This window comes from Typopeltis vanoorti, chromosome 8 (genome assembly GCF_054136105.1).
Source record: "Typopeltis vanoorti isolate ZY-2024b chromosome 8, IOZ_Tvanoo_1.0, whole genome shotgun sequence".
NCBI classification, from domain to species: Eukaryota; Metazoa; Arthropoda; class Arachnida; order Uropygi; family Thelyphonidae; genus Typopeltis; species Typopeltis vanoorti.
In genome coordinates this window covers 22,642,270-22,662,238 of record NC_143556.1, presented here as the reverse complement: position 1 = coordinate 22,662,238, position 19,969 = coordinate 22,642,270, and positions in this window count along the sequence as shown.

The following is a 19,969-nucleotide window of genomic DNA, read 5'->3' as shown; positions in this document are numbered from 1 at the left end:
CGAGACTCACAGCATGGGTTTCCCTGGTAGGACCGCAGTATACAAGCCCCACATTACCAACATTAATCGTCATCTTCAGTGGTGCACAGAACGTGTACAGTAGAGGAGGAAGCTCGGAATGCTGTTATATGGACTGAAGAATCACGCAATACTCTCTTACGAGCTGATTCAAGGGTGTGCACGATGCCCGGTGAATGTCTCTCGCCCCATCTATGAAATTCGGATGGAGAGGTGATAGTACGGTCCTGTTTTTCCTGATTTGGCCTCTGGCGTTTGTTTTTGGTGCCACACATATCGAACTGGGGAGGTATGTGAATATTCTGGGCCAATGCAATGCTTCCTACTTTGTGGCTTTTGTACGGAAACTGACCATTGTCTCTTTCAGCAAGACAATGCACAGTCTCATAAGGCTGCTGCTATAGCTATGTCATTTGTGGACATGACCGTCACTAAACGTGGCTGGCCTCCACAGAGCCCTGATCTCAACCCTATTGAACATCTGTGTCATGAACTAGAGCATCGGCTTGGTCAAGGTCCATCTCACCTCAGTCCAGAGCCTCATTACATGTCCACAGTCAAAATGGACTAAAATTAAATTGATCGGTATCGTTCTCTTGTGGAAAGTAGGATTGCTGTAGTCATCGCAGCAAAAGGAGGTCCTACATGTTACTGAGGTGGGAGTTATGGCTTTTTGTTCCTCTCACTATGGTTTCCGATGACTTGTTTCCAACTAGTTTATTATTATTATAACTTCATCTTGTGATTATACTTTTTTTTGCTTCGCAAATGCTATTTTTTTTAATTTATTTTTGGGATTTTCAAATGATAGTAACCAAAATGGGTTCAAGTAATGCTCGTGCTGTGTAGCTTTGTTGAGTCGTCACCCGTCCAAATATTCCGAAACGTCACCAGAATGGCATTTTTCTACCGGATAAAGTGATAATCACCATATTTATTATTTTGTACTTAAGAGAAGGATAACAAACACGTAGACGAATGAAAAAAAAATAAAAGAAAAGAAAAGAAAGTCAATAATAATAAATATGCAGTGGAACGTGCTTTTATCAAACGAATTCCTTTGGATGAATTTAACCGTCATGTCTAACTTCAAAAATTCTATCGATCGAGGATTACAGAAATTACCACATTACAAATTAACGAAAAATAAGAAACTCTCTAATTCATAATAAAATATTATTTCTGTGTGTGTGTGCGCGCTCGTGTGTGTTTCTCTTTCTTTCTTTCTCTCTGAAAACAGTTGCATCGTGATGCAATCAGATGAGGAGAGAGAGAGAGAGAGAGAGAGAGAGAGAGAGAGAGAGAGAGAGAGAAACAGAAATTGATTACTGCATAGTCAAAAGGAATGCTCTGGGGCAACTGTCGAAGTGTGATGATAATCAATGTTAGCAATGCTGTCGACAGAGTGTAGAATAGAGACAGCCTGACAGGCTCGTTCAGCCATAGCGTAGCGACGTAGGCGCCGTCGCTACGCTAACAATTCCTGTTAGCGTAGCAAGTGCGGAAAGAAGTTGTTCCAAGCTTAAACTGATTAAAAATTATTTGCGAACAGCAATGATCCAAGAAAGATTGGTTGGTCGAGCAACTATATTGATAGAGGCGGACATAGCTTATAATTTACATTTAGAAGAGCTTAAAAACAGTTTTATTGTGCGATATCCCCGTAGAGTAAACATTTAATTAATATTATTATGTAATATTTTTGCATTAATGATTCTCTTGTAATAAAAAAACAAAATAGCAATTGGAGATTTTCTTCTATGTTTGTCTTATAATCCATCAGTGGCGATACGTTACATTCAAGTAGATTCCGTGTTTATTAGTATAAACATGGAAACATGGAACCTTTTCAAGCGACTTCAGCAAACCCCCCTTTTCCCCAACAGCGAACAGCATTGTGGTTTCACACGGAAGATGAACAGGATAAAAACGATTTCCACTGAAAATATCTTAACAATCAAGGAACGAATTATTTACAAACATCGGCAGATTTAAAATATGGTGCTCACGTTCATTGAGGAGGTACTCTTAAAGAAGTTGGTTCGCTAGGATTCTTTCCATCAAATGAGATCGTTTCTGCTCTAAATTTTATGACAATTATTTCTAATCGTAGTGAGCATTGTCGTTCTTAATGGTCAACGCTTTGAGACATTGTATCTTAAACCAAAAGGTTCATAACTGAAAAGAAAAAGAGTGTAAGAAACCTGATAAAAGGAACTGCAGTGCCTAAATACTTCAGAGAAAGAGGTCCATGCTGATAGCGCGCTACACACGAATTAGTTTAAAGTAGACCACTAGAATGAAAATACCTTCAAATACGAGACATAACGGGACCGGAAGTGCTCAATACTGCTAACCCATGGATTTTCCGTGGTCAAGTTATTGATGAGGTAGACCTGCCTTTCACTGCCTTAATCGATGAGACGTTCGTCCGAGAATTGGCAAATAGTTCTCTACAAATATTCGAGAGATGCTTATGTTCTTCTGGTATTTTATAGTAGAGGATATCTTTAATTTTTACTTGCAGGAAAGCAACCAAATATTGTTTTCACATATTAAATATTAAAACAAAATTAAATCAACCAAATATTGTTTTAGTATGTCTTGAAATATAATATATGAAATATATATTATATTTCAAGAGAAGACAAAAATCTTCCATTGAAATATTTTCGATGAAACCCTACGAGGAAATTCTAAAGCTGTATACAAAATTGAAGGTCTTTTTAATTCTCTTATCACCTAAAAGTAAATTTTCTATGGATCGCAGAATCCCATTGGATAGTAACGACACCTTCGATTTAAACAGCTTAGCCTTTGAAAGAATCCTCGAGAAAAACATTTATAAGGACTAGAATGATGATTTAGTCAGTCATATTTGGATTCTGGAGCTTCCCTTCATTAAACCACAGTAAGGTGTTTCCTCCTGCAAATCCACAAACAATCTAGAGAAATCATATGTTGCAAAAGTTATTAGCATGTACATGAACTATGCAAGTGCAGGCTGATATTCAAAAAGAATTACCAAGCATACAACAGGATTAGTTACGTTTCTATGAAGCTAACGTCTTCAGATTTAATTCGCAGAGAAAGATGAATTAAGAATTGAGACTAATTCATCGTAAAATATCGCCATCGAAATCATTTGAATATAACATCAGCTGTAAGATATTCTTCCAAGAAACATTTCAAAAATTGATTTTTTATGTTCTCTCACTTACGAAATGTTATTAGTTCACCCACGGTATTTTTACGAATTGTTTCGAGCCACTTCAGGCCTCCAATAAGCAGGGTAGTGGTCTCACAGCAAGCGATGAAATCCATCTCCCATCTAAAGACAATAAAAGTCCATGCCCACAGCGAAAGTCGAACCCAGATCTTTCCGACCAAATGGCTCGTCCAAACCAACTCGCTTACGAAGACTCTATAGTTTGTCCTACGGGTTCTGAATGATATTATTTGACTGGGAGAGCGTTAGCAAGAAAGCGCTGTTTAACATTTTGTTGCCATTCCATTCTTGCAACTGTTCGTTCTTTACCATCAGAGCGTATCCACTCTGTGTTGTAATAGAGCAAGCCATTGAAGAATAGAAACAACACGTTCAGTATAAGATTTGATAATTCATATTTCACTGAAAATACTCTTTTAGGAATTCCTAGGATCCTAGATAAAGGGATGGGGGTCAAAATCAGATATCATACACGCAACAGCAATGTCACGACATCCTACGCCCAATATTCCCTCTACTTTTTGCTTCTGTCAATACAGGTATGACCCACAGAAGACCCAATACGCTGTATATCACACACGGTTACATCTTGAATCTAGACCAGCGAGATGACCGCAATGCTCGTTTATCGTAGCAGTTTGCAAACCCTAAAAATGGAGGGAAGAATGCAATTTCATATAGAAGGAACAAATTTCCAATAATGAGACAAATCAGGATAAATTCCGTTATGCTGACGGATGTCCCAACTATAGTTATTATGCAGCCTTTTAACTATATGTTGAAATGAATATTTCAACATATGGTAAAAATACAAAGAAATCTAAGTTGAAAACCTAATCCCAAATTTGTCTTTTTTGGGGTGAAATCGGGACTCCATAAATGCCAGTAATAGATTCCACGCATTTTACTCGAGGCAGGTCGCAACCTACAGTATGATATGGTGCATCGTAGTAGTAGTAAAGAAATACAGATATATTACGTGTAGTTACCACAATGTAGGATGAATTGCATTTTTCGATGATATTGCTTGTCCATCTAACCTCATCCTTCCGGTTTTTGATAGTAGAAAAGTATAGATGAATTCTTGTCCAAGGAAAAGGAGAGTTCCTTCGAAGAATATTCTTGTTTCAACAAACTTCAGTTAAGATGATGGACTGGGCCACATATGAGTGCATCTACTCGACATATTATGGTGCTACACCTTTACTGGCTTATTTCGAATATTATTATTTATTTTGAATTATCTCGAATATAAACAAGGCACAATTTCAGCAACTCCAGCTTCCTGCAAGTATAATGAAACATGCTAAAAACATAACTAAATGCTAAAAATCGCAACATGCTAAAAACATTGAAAATGAATGTCTTTAGCTATAAAGACGTTTCAAATTCCCTGCGTGTTGGAGAGAGAGAGAGAGAGAGAGAGAGAGAGAGAGAGAGAGAGAGAGAGAGAGAGAGAGAGAGAGAGAGAGAGAGAGAGAGAGAGAATACACTCAGCCAACCAGGTCGAACAATGGGCTACCATTGAGGCTATTTGTTTTAAGTCTAAGAAAACGAACAGCTTCATATGTTCATCCCAATCCTAACCTGGAGACCTGTGATTTCTCAACTCCTGGGTGATGGTATATGGACCCTGGACTGTCGATATTGCCACTGTTTCGGACATTTTTGCTAGTTTCTTCCTGGTTCTTCTGCGTTGTTTACTACCTTCAAGGTACAACATCTAGGACTATTCCCTTGCAGTTGATAATTTTCGGTGATGGAGTCTTATTATTATCGCCAACAGACGGGATCTCAAGATCTCCTACGATATCACTTCTTTCTAAGTGACAGATAGATGCAGTTGACTCTAGAGCATCTGTTAGCTTCATACAGTAATATTTATTCTGTGAGGGCAGGCATGCCATTGCATTTCACTCAATAAATACGCGTTGGTATGATATATTTCAACGAATTTTTCCTGCTTAAAAAATGAAATATTTTCTGTAATGTAACGCTTTTAAAACAGCAAAGAGAACTTAAGATGAAATTAGGAACTTATTGATTGAAAGTTCAAAAAATAAATTTACTCACAGCTTAAAGGTTATTTATTACAATCTCAAGAAAATTGAGACTAGTTGAATACCCTGTTCTAGTTGCTCTGATGGTGGAAGAAGTCGATTGCAGTGGGAAATCACATCTATAGGAAATTAATGATTAGCTTCCCTCCATGTGAGAAGTCCCTGTAAACGTTTGACTCAAGCAATGACAGCATTTGAATGGATGTTATGAACTCGAAAATTGCTGATATGAAAGCGGAGATTTGTATGCCAGGTACTTGAAATATGTCGAACCAGTTGGGTGAAGAAGTAAACGTGAAAAATAAAATTAAAGAAAAGAAGTAATAAAGAAATTGTTTAGTAAAACCACAGTTGTCCTATGAATCATTAGTGACCACAGTTGTAGGGCTTTTAATTATCTTTATATTTGGGACCATATTTTCATCGAAATCAAAAATGGCAGTTATTTCTCCTATTTTGTGACTACCACGAACATCTCAGAATGTTTGGTACGATTCAGATCACACGTTCGTAACAATTGCAACTTCGTGATGCTCTGTGAATATGGCGTGAAGTTATTCTTTCTTTCTTTCAGTGGAAGGTGACATGTTCAAAGTGAAAAGTTTCGTAGTCTCTGCGATCACAGGCTGTACAAGTGAACTGAATGTTGATGCTAGCATGTTTGTGTGGTTAAACAAACCATCAAAGCCGACAGAATGCAGGAAGTTGTTCTTCCCCCCCCCCCCGAAAAAAAATTCTAGGACACTACATCTCCGATAAATTTTCGCATTATTAGCACAACCTGGTTCTTTATTTACTGTGAATTAGCATTGATTTTGTTTGAGTAACCCATGCAACCTTCTACTGACCAAAATATAATCTATAAAAGATACTATTTCCTTAAATACGTATAAGCATTGTTTGTACATACAGGGTTGTACATGAAAATTATGTCATTATAATTTTCATGACTTTACCAACCAAAAACGAATGTTTTCGTTTCACTTATAACTTTGAAAATATCAAAATAGGCACTGGAAATGACCTATTCCTGGTTTACTTTCTTAGAAATCGGTAAGTGGCTAGCGTCCATTTTTTTTTTTTTTTTGTATCATCGCTGCAGTTAAGCGCATTTCCGACATATTACACGAAAGACAGTCATGAGGATCCGACTATTTTCACTAACGTTTCAGTACTTCCGAATTTAATGTGGAAAAAAAAAAAGTTTAAATATTTTTTTTTAGTATGACGGTGGTATCTTGTAATCTTTCTCCAGCAAACCTGTCACCATGGAACTTCCTAAAAAATTACTTTCACATATGACCAAGAAAGCAGATTTTAAAATATGCAGATGATTGCTTTATTTAATATGAACGAGAAAAAATTCAAGGCAGAATGGCCAGTCTGTCCAAAATAGAAAAGACGACATGAGCAGTGTACTTGATAGACGCCTGGTAATTGGTGATAATGTATCCGTTATAGATGGTAAGAAGGAAGACAATTTCCGAGCTGGTTTGAAGAAAACAGATGAGTTGAATTTACGAAGAATTCCTGCTACTTGTTCCGAGGGTCTTTCAAAGTAGGGTGTTGAAATAATTTTCACATCGGATTATTGTCTGATAGAAGGATGATCATTATTAATAATTTTTGAATAGTAGTTTTTTTTATTTTTATTTTTTGGTATCCATTCCACATCATATTGCTATTAATTTTCTTCAGTTTATCAGAAGAGCAGATCGTAAGCTCTATGTACAACACTCTTGATAATACCCAGTTTCTGTGGTGAATGATGGCGGGAGGACGAACCAGATATGTTTTGGATACAACAAATCTATTTTTTAAAAAAATTATTGATAATTATCATCCTTCCACCAGACTGCAATCCTATGTGCAAAGAATTTCATTAGCCTAGAAGACCCCACACATACTATGTTGAATTAAAGAAAGCCACAAAATAGACGTTGTAGAACTAAACACAGCACAGCACAGCGTCCTAAGAACCTGTTTCAATATAACTATCGAGAATTTTATTATAAGAATCTTCGAAGATCTTACATCCCGCTCTATTCTTTTACTCCAAGAAAGAAAGACTCTAGTTTTAACCCTCCAATTATTCCGCTTCATTCGACACTGTAAAGTTTCATTTGCCTTCTCTTATTCCTGTGCTTCTTTCTGCCAAAAGTGAAATACAAAAAATGGGGAACACTTTCCAGTTGCTTTATTAACACCAATGGGATGAATGCTTTTATTTAATTAAAACGGCATGTTTGTTGTATCGAACTTCTGTAGAACGAAAGCGAATAAAAATAATAAAATAAAGGAGACGTCGTTAAAACCCAAAACGTTAAAAATGCATCCCAACGGTATAATTCCCTCTTTGTAAACGTTTATAGCAATCCTCGGGATTCAACACACTGTGTAGTGAATAGTCACTTTATTTTGCATACATTACAATGTGGAAAGTGGACAGACGCGCTTTGTGATTGTTTTTCTAGTAAGTAAGAAGATGCGATGAAACCTCTTTAACCTTTGCAGTTGAATTATATCAGGATGTAGTCCTAGAAAAAAAGAAACAGTTAAATAAATCTTTTGCTTTACTTAAGGAAAAAACTTAACATATAATATATTTATAACACACACACACACACACACACACACACTCATATAAAACACATTTTAACATGTAATCGAAAAGGAAGAAGGAATAGGGGACGACAAAAAAGAAGATGGACTGAGTCCGGAACAGGCTACTTGGTCTAGAACCTGGAGAGGAAGATGGCGACGAAGAGGAAAAAACTTATTTAAATTTAATGAAAAGTATCTTACATAAATAACCTACATAAAAAAGGATTATTTATTATATAATGAAGAAAGAACACTGTGATAACATAAATAAACCATTTCTCTCTGTATATATATATATATATATATATATATATATATTATTATTATTATTATTATTATTAGGGTTACCAAGTAATTTTATGAACTTGGTTATTTTACTCCTAATCCCAAGTAAGGAAACAGTTAAGTTTGCGGCTGAACGTAGTTCAAGTCTAAATGTGGTTCAACACCATGGCAACTCATTGTAAAGGTGGATAAAGCTCTGATCATTATTCTTAGTATTTTCCATAATGTAAAGCACATCTCACTAGAAGATGTATACTGCAATACATTATGGGTGGGGTCACTACCCAGACCGGTTTCAACCTTTTTTGAGGTCTCCTCAGTGAGTAGCTAGACCTTAAATACCAAGGTTTTAGTAATACAGAGTCTTATCAACTTTACCTATACAAGGTGTATTTATTTTTAATAATCTCTGGAGGAGATATAGATGTAAATAAGTTTTTTTTACCTTTGGTAATGTATATTAGGGTTACCAAATAATTTTATAAACTTGGTTATTTTACTCCTAATCCCAAGTAAGCAAACAGTTAAGTTTGCGCCTGAAAGTAGTTCAAGTGTAAAGGTGGTTCAAGTCTAAACTTAACTGTTTGCTTACTTGAAATTAGGAGTAAAATAACCAAGTTTATAAAATTACTTGGTAGCCCTAATATACATTACCAAAGGTAAAAAAAAACTTATTTACATCTATATCTCCTCAGAGATTCTTATTCAAAATAAACTTGTAGAAACTTGTATAAGTAAAGTTGATAAGGATCTGTATTATTAAAATCTTGGTATTATATATTTAGAGACTACCTACTCACTGATGAGACCCCAATAAGGGTGGAAACCGGTGCGTGTCGGATCTGGCTTTGAGAGGCTCCACTTGGAGGTAGGTTTTTGCCTGTCTCTGAGTGGGACCACTGCTGAGATTATGGCTCTGCTTGGTGGTGGGGTGAGCCTGCCACTGGGTAGAGCCAACCATGAGAAGTTCTTCTCGGTGACGGGGTGAGCCTGTCATCGAGTGGAACAACGCTGAGTTGGGCGATCTTTCGGGATCGTCTTATTTTTAGAGCCTGCTTCACCTATACATAAGTTTGAAACCGGTCTGGGTAGCGACCCCACCCATAATGTATTGCAGTATATATATATATATACATCTCTTAGTGAGATGTGCTTTACGTTATGGAAAATACTATGAATGAGTTGCCTTGGTGTTGAACAATCTTTAGACTTGAACTACTTTCAGGCACAAACTTAACTGTTTGCTTACTTGGGATTAGGAGTAAAATAACCAAGTTTATGAAATTATTTGTTAACCCTAATAATATACATTACCTAAGGTAAAAAAACTTATTTACATATACATATATACATTACATTATATATATATATATATATATATATATATAATAACAAAGTAAATCTTATAAATAAATTTGAAACGTTAAAGAGATTACAAAATAATAAGAACTCAAAACCACACATAAATATTGACAAAGTCGTTATCAACAAATCCTCCTATATACTTTCAGATGTAGAACAAAGCATCCTTAGTAAAGGTCTAAACTTCATTCCTTCCCCAAAATTAATACCAAAGGAGACACTACTTACAAAAATAGCTGCTTAATAGAGAAAATAGAGAAAAAAAAGCTGCTTCTTTTCTCCCTCCACAAGATGCAAATCTTCTACGTATTGAATCAATCTTTATTATCAATAACGCAAAACCACCTGCAGACAACATTACTTCAACTGAACGCAAAGCTATTAAAAGTTTAAAAAACAAAAGAGATATAATCATCCTCCCTGCGGATAAAGGAAATGCAACAGTCATCCTGAACTCCGAAGATTACAAGAATAAAATGATTGAATTACTACATAATGATACCTACTCAATACTTGAGAGAGATCCAACTCGTGAACTTCAAAATCGTACAAACAACTTATTAAAAACAACAACTGAATTATCCCGAAACCACCGTTTATCTCTACGCTCTCTCCATCCGTTAATTCCTCGCATATATGGTGTTCCTAAAATCCATAAAGAGAACACCCCATTACGCCCAGTTGTAGAAGGTATCGATTCTCCTACATACAATCTTTCAAAATATCTTGCCAAATACCTCAAAAGTTTTTCAGGGAAGTCACCATCCTTTATCAAGAACACTACAGAATTTGTTACCTACATCAAGGATATTACAGTTGATGAAAATGACATCATGGCTAGCTTGGACATAACTTCTTTGTTCACTAATGTCCCAACAGATGAAGTCCTAACATTACTCAAGGACAAGTTATCCAAAAAAATGTTAGCCTTGCTTACACATTGCATCAGTTCGGGTTACTTCAAATTTCAAGATAATATATACAAACAAAATCATGGACTGGCTATGGGTAATCCTTTATCTCCGGTCCATGCAAATATTTACTTAGAAGATTTTGAAACCAAGGCTATCTCTTCCTTTATTTTAACACCTGAAGTTTGGAAACGTTATGTGGATGATGTCTTCATTGTTTGGAGCCATGGACATGAATCCCTTATGGTTTTCCTCGAACATCTCAGTAGCCGACATCAAAGTATTAAGTTTACTGCTGACCTTGAAACGGATAATTCCTTGCCTTTTCTTGATGTCAAACTGACTTGCTCTTCTGGTAAACTAAAAATATCGATATATAGAAAGCCCACACATACCAACAGATATCTGCACAGTCAGTCCCATCATTTCCCTCCTCATAAGCTTGGAATAATTTCCACCTTGGGACATAGAGCCCGTTCTCTTCTTGATGATCCAAATGAACTGCTTACAGAAATAAACCATCTGAAAACTTCTTTCGAAGTTAATGGATATTCCAAGAAAATCATTAACAAATTCCTTCTTAATCCTCCTAGACATCACTCAGAAGAAACAATTAGATTCAAAAGCAATATATCTATTCCTTACATAAGTACTGTTTCACATAAATTAGCAAAAGTTCTAATAAAATACAATATCAGAACCTTGTTCACTCCACTTCCAAAGATTCGTTCCTTAATTAGCCACCCAAAACCTTGTCATCATCAATCCTGTTCATCAAAATAACAACTTAAAACCACCCAAAACCTTGTCATCATCAACTCAAATACCCTGGCGTATATAAAATATTATGTGACTGCGATATTCCTTATTTCGGGCAGACAGACAAATCTGTCGAAATGCGTATGGAAGAACACATGAGAGACATTACTTACAAGAGACAGCGAGCGAGTGCATTATCAAGTCATATCCTTTTCTCAGCTAATCCTAATGATGATAACCAAAGTCACAAAGTCTGCTGTGAAAAATCTACTAACATCTTCCGTTGCAGTGACGAAATAGAGAGAAAAATTGTGTAATCGAGAGAAATCATCTTCAATCCTGTTCATCTAAATAACAACTTAAGCTACAACCTCCCAGATAGTCATTCAGCTGTAATCAAGTACTGGCGTTCACGTGATGCAGCAAGCACGCACTCTCCCAACAATGCAACAAATGAAAGAACAGCTTCAAATACAACTACAACGTTTTCATGCTAATTATGTATAAAGACTGCCTATGTTATTCATAGTCTTTTAACCCTCAATGTTTAGTGTTTTTTCTTTTATAATGTCACCTGAAGAAGGCTGTTACAGGCCGAAACTAGTAGTGTGTTTATATTAAAACCTTTTTAATTAAATCTCGGTTTTAGTCATTCAATTTTTTCATAAAACTATGTATGTTAACCGAGTCAATGATCATTCGGTCATATATATATGACAGAATGATCATATATATATATATATATATATATATATATTTATTTATTTATTTATTTATTTATTTATAAGTAAGGTTTTAATGGTATAACACACCACAAGTTTTGGCTTTTGACAGCCTTCTTCAGGTGTCTTTTAAAAATAGGAAACAACATTAAAAAAACTGAGAAACACAGGAAAAAATTGCAGTTCATAATTAACATGAAAACGTTGTAGTTACATTTCAGTCGTTTTTTCAATCGTGGCATTGTTCATGGGACTGATTTGCCTGTTTCCAGGAGGAAAAACCCAGCCTACGCAGGCTCCATTATTATTATTATTGTGACTAGTAGTAATATGCGATTTCAATACAGCAATTAGTATGGGATGAATTTTATTCATCCCATACTAATTCAAATAGAATTCTTATGGGATGAATGAAAGTTTCATATAGCGAATCTGATTCAGATTCTCTATTTGAAAACTTTTACAAGAAAATGTCGAATCGTTCCAGTTTTCAGTTCAGCTATATTCGAGGCAACAAAGAAATCACGTTTCCAAATTATGTACAACAACTCTCTGACTTGAGCGGAATTAGCTGAAGTTATCGGTACAAGAAGCTGTCTGCACGATTCAGTTTTTGTTCTAAATGGATCACTTTTATTATAACATTTTCGAAAAAACAGCTTCGAAATGATATTAGCAATTCAGCTTTGACTGGATCAATTTAATGAAATTTTAGTTAAAATTTTCGGTGAATTGTTTTTTAGATGAATTGCATTTTCGACGAATTGTCGTTCGATGAGTTTTTTATTTGATTAATTTTCATTCAATGAATTGCCTTTTCGATTAATGGTATTTCGATTAACTGTTTTTTCGATGAATTTTCATGTAACCCTGTCACTTTCCATATGGAAAGTCTACAGATCGACGATTCGAACCGTTTTAGTTAAGAAGTATAAAACGTACTGTGCTTAATGAAATCAATATCTGCGAACATTAAAACAACTGTCGGATTACTGAGATAAAGAGCCATCTTCTTGGTAAACACTTTGGAAAGAATGATTCGACCACTGTGTGGATGTCGTGCTTAATGTCTCAGTTTAATTCGTGGGATTTAATTTCAGGTGTGAACGTTCTCCATAGATAAGACTAAGTTCTTAAGGTCGTTCTGGTCTGTTGTCCATGTTACTGAATATTAAGAGTTCAGGAATGTATTAACCATTCGGCGAAAATGGAACCATTGTTTGCAATAAATAATTAGCTTCGAAATCGAGAACTGTATACATTCTTTAACAGAGAATACAGCGTGATATTTTTCAGCTGTTTACAAAACATTAAAAATATAATGAAAAATGAATTTCTTTCATTGCCTATATCATGTTTTCTTTTATGAAAGTCTTGCCCATGAAACATTATCAACAATAGTACTCTTATATTTTTATGAGCTTTATTTGCTCCAAGTATGTTATTCTCCATCTATATCCAGCATATATATTAAAGATAGTCGTGGAGAAATATAACTATATTTAATTTTAATGTAGTTCCACAAAATAGTATCCTTATGCGATGAAGATCACAGTACATTATCATCCCTCCCCTCTGACATCCTATTCGAATCTCTAAGCGGATGTTTTATCGGTGGTTAACGACCGTTTCACCATCATAAAGATGCATCGACCCTAATAAGCCTATAACGAACTTTCTTTATTTAGACTGATGCTCACTCAAATGGGATTTGAGGGGAAATATTTAAAAATAGCATAGTTAGGGCTACAATAAATGATTACGCTTTGAATTGTAATGATGGTTTATAATTATGATTAATTGTTTTGAAGAACGTTTGTTTTAATTCCACAACGAGCCATATGAGCAGGAAAGAGAGTTTTCCCAGATATTCATCTATTTTGGTTCATCTGGCAAATATTTACATGGAATCCTGTGAAAACATCTTAATTAAAAATACAATACAATATAATACAAAGGAAAGAAACTCCAAAAAAAATCATGGTCATATATATTTCCTTATGTGGCCATGAACTAAAGAAAAAACAAACCCAACGTTTACCTGAACAACAAAATCCTAAAACAAGATTTCGAAATAACATGATCTTCAAGCTGACACAGAAAAATATTTCCTAGATCACTTAACCCACTTCTCATTAAATATTCAAAAATCAAGGTGTATATAAATTGTTTTGTTCACGTAGAACACGGTTTGTTAGATAGACGGGAATTCAGGAGGAAATATTCATGAAAACCATTTCAGGCACGTGGAGGAAGAGATCACAAAACATTGGACCCAACCTATCAGAGTACAGATGAGTAAAGGGAAGTTATCTAGAAAATAGCAAAAACTCTGTATAGGAATTTAATAGGCCCTATTCGCAAGATCAAAAATAGCTCGATTTACAATGCAATGCTAATCATAGCCTCGTTCTAAATCAGCTTTAGTCCGCTTAAATCAAAAGCGATGGTACTTGAATTATGTTGGACGTTATGTAGCGCATATAATCAATGAAGTATGCATATTATGTGCGAAATACACTGTCAGGTAACGCCTTTTAACAGCGTTTCTAATTGGCATTGATATTCTAAGATTTATTTTGTTTTCATATGTGTTAAATTGGTTAACAAAATTCGTGTTTCGGAACTACGCCATACTGTATAAGAAAGGCGTCCAATATTTAATTTCAACGTGGTCATGCCTGATTATTTTAACACAAGCATCATAATAACCATGTTCTCTATCTTCAAAAATTCGTGTAATTTATTCAACATCACTCATCATCTTATTCAACTTCGACCACGTGAAATATAACTTGCTTTTTCCCCTCTTAAGTTTGCAAATCACAAATTCTTTACTCCAAAGAATAGCCACTCATATACGTGACGTCTTTGCTCAGAAAGAAATTGAAATTGGGTATAAATATCGTTTTTATGATTCCTGTTGTCATCGTTATAACACCAGGAGACGTCTGTACAGATTGACGATGGCATGAAATCTATTGCATAGATATATTAGGAAAAATGAAGTTTTCTAATAACTGTGCAAAAATGTACACAATCAATTTTGTTCAAGGACATCAGATGATAGCCAGAATAGCTGAAAACGTGATCTGTAGGAAAAATTAATTCCATTAACAACAAAGTCAAAACAAATTTGTAATCCACATTTTCTTCAGTTGAATTCAAAACTTCACGTTGTATACCTTGCAGTCTTCAACAAATTATTTAATAAAATAAAATGTTTACGAATAAAATAAATATAAGTTGATAAATAAAAAAAAACAATTAAATATTTAGAACATTCTTGAGGATAAAATATTAGATTCAAAGATATTATATAGTATTAATAAGAAAAAAGTTGTATTTTAAATCGTATAAAATCGTATGAAAATCGTATTTTTTTATTTTGTTCAAACTATTACTAGCATATTCAAGAAACATGAGCAAATTGAATTCATTCAATATGAATTATTTATCATTTTCAGTTTAATGCAAATTATTTCTTTAATATAAAGCTATAATTCCATTACTGTTTGTTTGTCACTTCCAACCAGAAAAGTATTTTTTTTTTGCACACATTTACTTACATACTCCCAATAGTATGAATATACTATTTCGTACCATGGGGGAGGGGGGGTGGGCTAAGTATTTTTTAAACATTTATTATCGCATTTGTATATATTTTGCATATTTTATATGGTCCGGAAACCCCACTAAAGAGCAAGCATGGAACTGTTTCAAGCCAATTTTCGTGTTCAATAAGGGGAACAGTGGACCCACATCGTGGGAAGAAATTCACCTCTCACCTAAAGACAATAACAAACGTTAATTCCCAAAGCAAGATCGTAACTTGTTTGGTGGATAGCAGACGCGCAAGTCACTCCGCCAGCAAAGCCGGCAGGTTTGCTTCGTAAGTTACCAGAAATCAAAGATAGGGAAAAGACAAATGAAAATATTTAATATTTCTACTCTGTGACTTCATCTGCGATGAAGTCACAGAATACTACTAATGTATCTCCCTTCCAGTGGTGGTTATCCTCCGCTAAATTAGGATTGATCTAAGAGACAGGTTTCATAAATTTGGCTTATTGTCACTGTAGTCCATAGTTAATCTATCAATCTTTATTTATTTATTACTCCTCATCCATTTGAATTGAGTTTTCGAACCTCTAACTTCCAAAGGAAATGGAGATCCTCAATTTGAGGGTGTACAGAAGATGCTTCAAGGACTTTTACATAAATTCAAGAGTGCTTTCTTCAATCAACTAGATGTGGACTAGGAAATGGCCAAAAGTTGGTTTAATAAAAATATTGGAGGCCTTAGAATATCTATCAGCACAGATTTCTTTAAGAAACTGCAAAACCTATCGTTTCATGAGAAAAAAATGTTGTACAAACGATACAGAAGAGAGAGAGAGAGAGAGAGAGGGAGAGAGAGAGAGAGAGAGAGAGAGAGAGAGAGAGAGAGAGAGAGAGAGAGAGAGAATAAGAAGAAATAAGTTCCATATTTTCATGGCATTGCTTGTGGAATGGTAGTGATGAGAATTTATTTGTGAGGTACTCACAGAAAAGCTCTCCTTTACCGGTGTGAAGCATTCTTAGCTCAAATAGTAACAATTAATCCTCCCCCCCCCCAACAGTCTCTGTAGTTCAGTCTTTTTTTAAATTGAGATTTAATGACCAAACAAGTTGTAGTACAAAATTCAACGTACCGATAGCACTTGCAACTGTTCATAAACGAACGATAAGTCGCCTTGATTTGAATATCCCTTAAGAGGTTCTTTGTGTCGTACGTGGCATTCGTGCCCGGTTCATTTCGACGAAAGGAATCAAGCCATTCTGTATGATGAAACTAGCGAGAAAAAAAAATATTAGCAGTTACATAGTTTAGGAATGCATCTCTCAAAACGTATGAAGAGGATTTTGTTTCTGCTTAACCTCACACGCACACACCTGATCCTATATCCTATCATTCTCAACCGTCCTAGCATGGGTTGAGTCCCGTCCTAACGAGGGATTTACGGACGAATTAATGCAGCCGGTTGGCCATCCACTGATGCATCCCCTCAGGACAATACTGCTGTCGAACCTAACCGCGCGGACATGCACCTGATGATAATACTTTAAAATCAATCTACAATCTGGAATTCGTGGCCATCTTTGCTTCTTGCGGAGATAAATTATTCTTAGACAGAACGAAAATAAGAATAAATATCCTATGGACTACAATAATCTACTGGAAAATGTTTTTTTTTTTTTAAATCCTCTTACTTTAAAATTTTAATTTAATTCTTAAAAGATATAAGAAACCAAGTATATTTTTATCTATAAGCTTTTCAATTTATATTTAATTTCTTCTTCTGTTTAAGTTAGATGCAATTAATGGCAGCATTGCGTCTCTGTTTGTAACCGAGTTTGAACCTGAACTCACGGCTTGATTTTTTCAAGCGTGAACTTGTCAACTTACCACACCAGTTGAATGATAAATCTCATTCCCCATGAAGGAAATCAGAACTCCTAATTTGAGTGCAAAATTTATTTGCAAGAATTTCAAGAGTTGTCAACACAATGACTTGCTTTATTCTCAATTGTGCAGAATGGAAAAGATACTTTCTCGGACGATTACAAACGCTGAAGAACAGGGAACATCTATTAGCACTGAAAGTGCAGCACAAAATAGATAAAATAAGATAAATACAAAATATCCTTTCACGGAAAATCTTTGTTGCAGTTGCAAACACTGTTCTTAAGGTGTTTAGTTTCAAGAACTGAAAACCTTTCCTACAGTGTTGTATTGAGCCAATAAATATTTAGGATGTTGGGTAAGCGAATAGTACATTAACTTGTTGATGTTTGTAGTCAAGATTTGGTATTATTATAACATAACATCTATCTGTTAAACTGGTTGTATTACACCTATAAACGGTGTGTGTTCTATGGCTGATGTGTCTGTTTAACAAAGAAGGAAATAAACTGCTTTCAATTGATCGAACATCTATCCTTATTCGCACGAGACTGCTTACTTCCCCGTTACTCGAAAAATCTGTAATAATGTTCCTACATTATTGAATAACTTGTATTTGGTGCCTGTAGGTTTAAAAGAAGTCTTTTAGAAGTCTTAGTGTTTTATGAAAACAAAAAAGACGGCGAAATACGCTAGGAAAGGGAAAAAAGAAAATTAAAATAAATCTCGAAAATATTTCGAAAAATCACCGTTTGAATAAAAAGTGTGGCCCTTAAGTGACAAAGGAGATTAAACATGTAATATTTTTTTTATTTATTAATTATTTGTATTATTTTTGTTATGAGGAAATAGAGAACCTGCAGATGTTTATTAGTAATGAAAAACCGCATCACGTAAATGCATTCCATTATCGGCTTCACAAAGCCGAGCCCTTTCTACGGCAGGTTCCATGACAGCTGTTAATGTCACTGGCTGCAGCGACTTCATTTTTTTGCAGAAATGTTGTCTTTCAGCTGTTTGATTGGTTGGGACTTATTAAGATGCGACATTTCCTTCAGATAATAACGTAGGATGAAATTGGTAGTCGTCAGAGCTGAAGAACGTGATGGCCAATTAATTACAGATCTTTGTAAGACTATTTGCTTGCCAAAACTGTGCTGATTTTCAAAAAAAAATTGAACGATTTTGGTTCCTTGTAAGGTAGTAAACACTCCCTAAAAACATAAGAAAAAAATTAATAATCTAGAAACTTATCCATATTAACTCCTTCGTCACTTATCGCCCACCCTGCATAAATCAGAGAGAGATGTGAAGTAATTGCCAAAGAAGTCATGATATTGCTTTCACTTGGCCTGGGCAAATCTAGGCCTCTTAATCAAGACAATCATCCCTTCACTCTTGGCAATCACATTTTAGACAAAAAGAGGGATATTTTTCCCTGAAACTCACTTACTTTTTTTTGATGTTCAGGAAGTCCATACAGATCGATTTTCTCAGTGCTCTGATTGAAGGCCTTTATTACTTTTTATTGTCTCCACAATCTTTATTACCATTCTGTGGGTCAGAAGATGAGGAAGGTTGATTATGAACCTTGGACTGGAGTGAACTGGAGCTCTTTGATCTTTTGTTAGCGTTGTTTTCTAATTTTATGTTGGAAAACCGATCGCTTCTGTCGAAATTGAAGCTCTTTGTAAATATTTGTGAATAATCGTCGACGTTATTAGATTTCTTGCTTTCCATTGCAAATCACACCCTAACAAGAGAAAAGAAAAAAATAAATATACGAATATGGTTTGATGAAGAAAAAAAACGTTATAGGAAAGACATAAACAGATAACTTATAAAATTCTGTCCCACTGACGGTTTGAACTTATGTTGTGACAAATGCTTTATGTTGAAAAAAAAATGGTATGAGGACAGCCTGTAATTTTGAAAAACAAATTATAAACTTAAAAGGTTCTTTGTTGTGTTGAAATCGAGACACTTCGCAGACCATTTAAATTTTATCACATCATTTTCATCAAGGCATGTAGCATCAGCATCTTCAAAATGCCACGATCCACTGTCCTGCTGATTTAGACAATAACCTGTTAAGAAAAGAATGGGATGCATACCATTATCCAAAAGTGCATATTATGATAATTCATTCTTAGATGATGCAGTTCTTTGAACACGAAGAAAGGTTAGTATCTAGCAGGTCAGAAAAAACAACTCAATACTATTTGAAGCTTTAGTTCAAATACAAAGAAATCGTATCGTGGCCATTGCATTCATTCATTTCTGCCGTGATCTATTCACGGAAACGAAGCAGATTTGTCCTAAGCAACCTCTCTCTCTTTCTCTCTCTCTAAAGTGTAAGCATGTTTCTTCAACAATTATATCGAAAGAATATGAAGAATATCGAAACGATTCCTAAATAATTTTGATTGCTTTATCAATCAATACTAACATTAATCAGTCTATAATTGCCACCTTATGCAATGTCAAACATTTTATTATCAATTTTTTAATTACCTCGACTTCCTGTGCATTATTCACTCCCACATTCTTCTGTTCAAGTTTCTGAAGCGCCA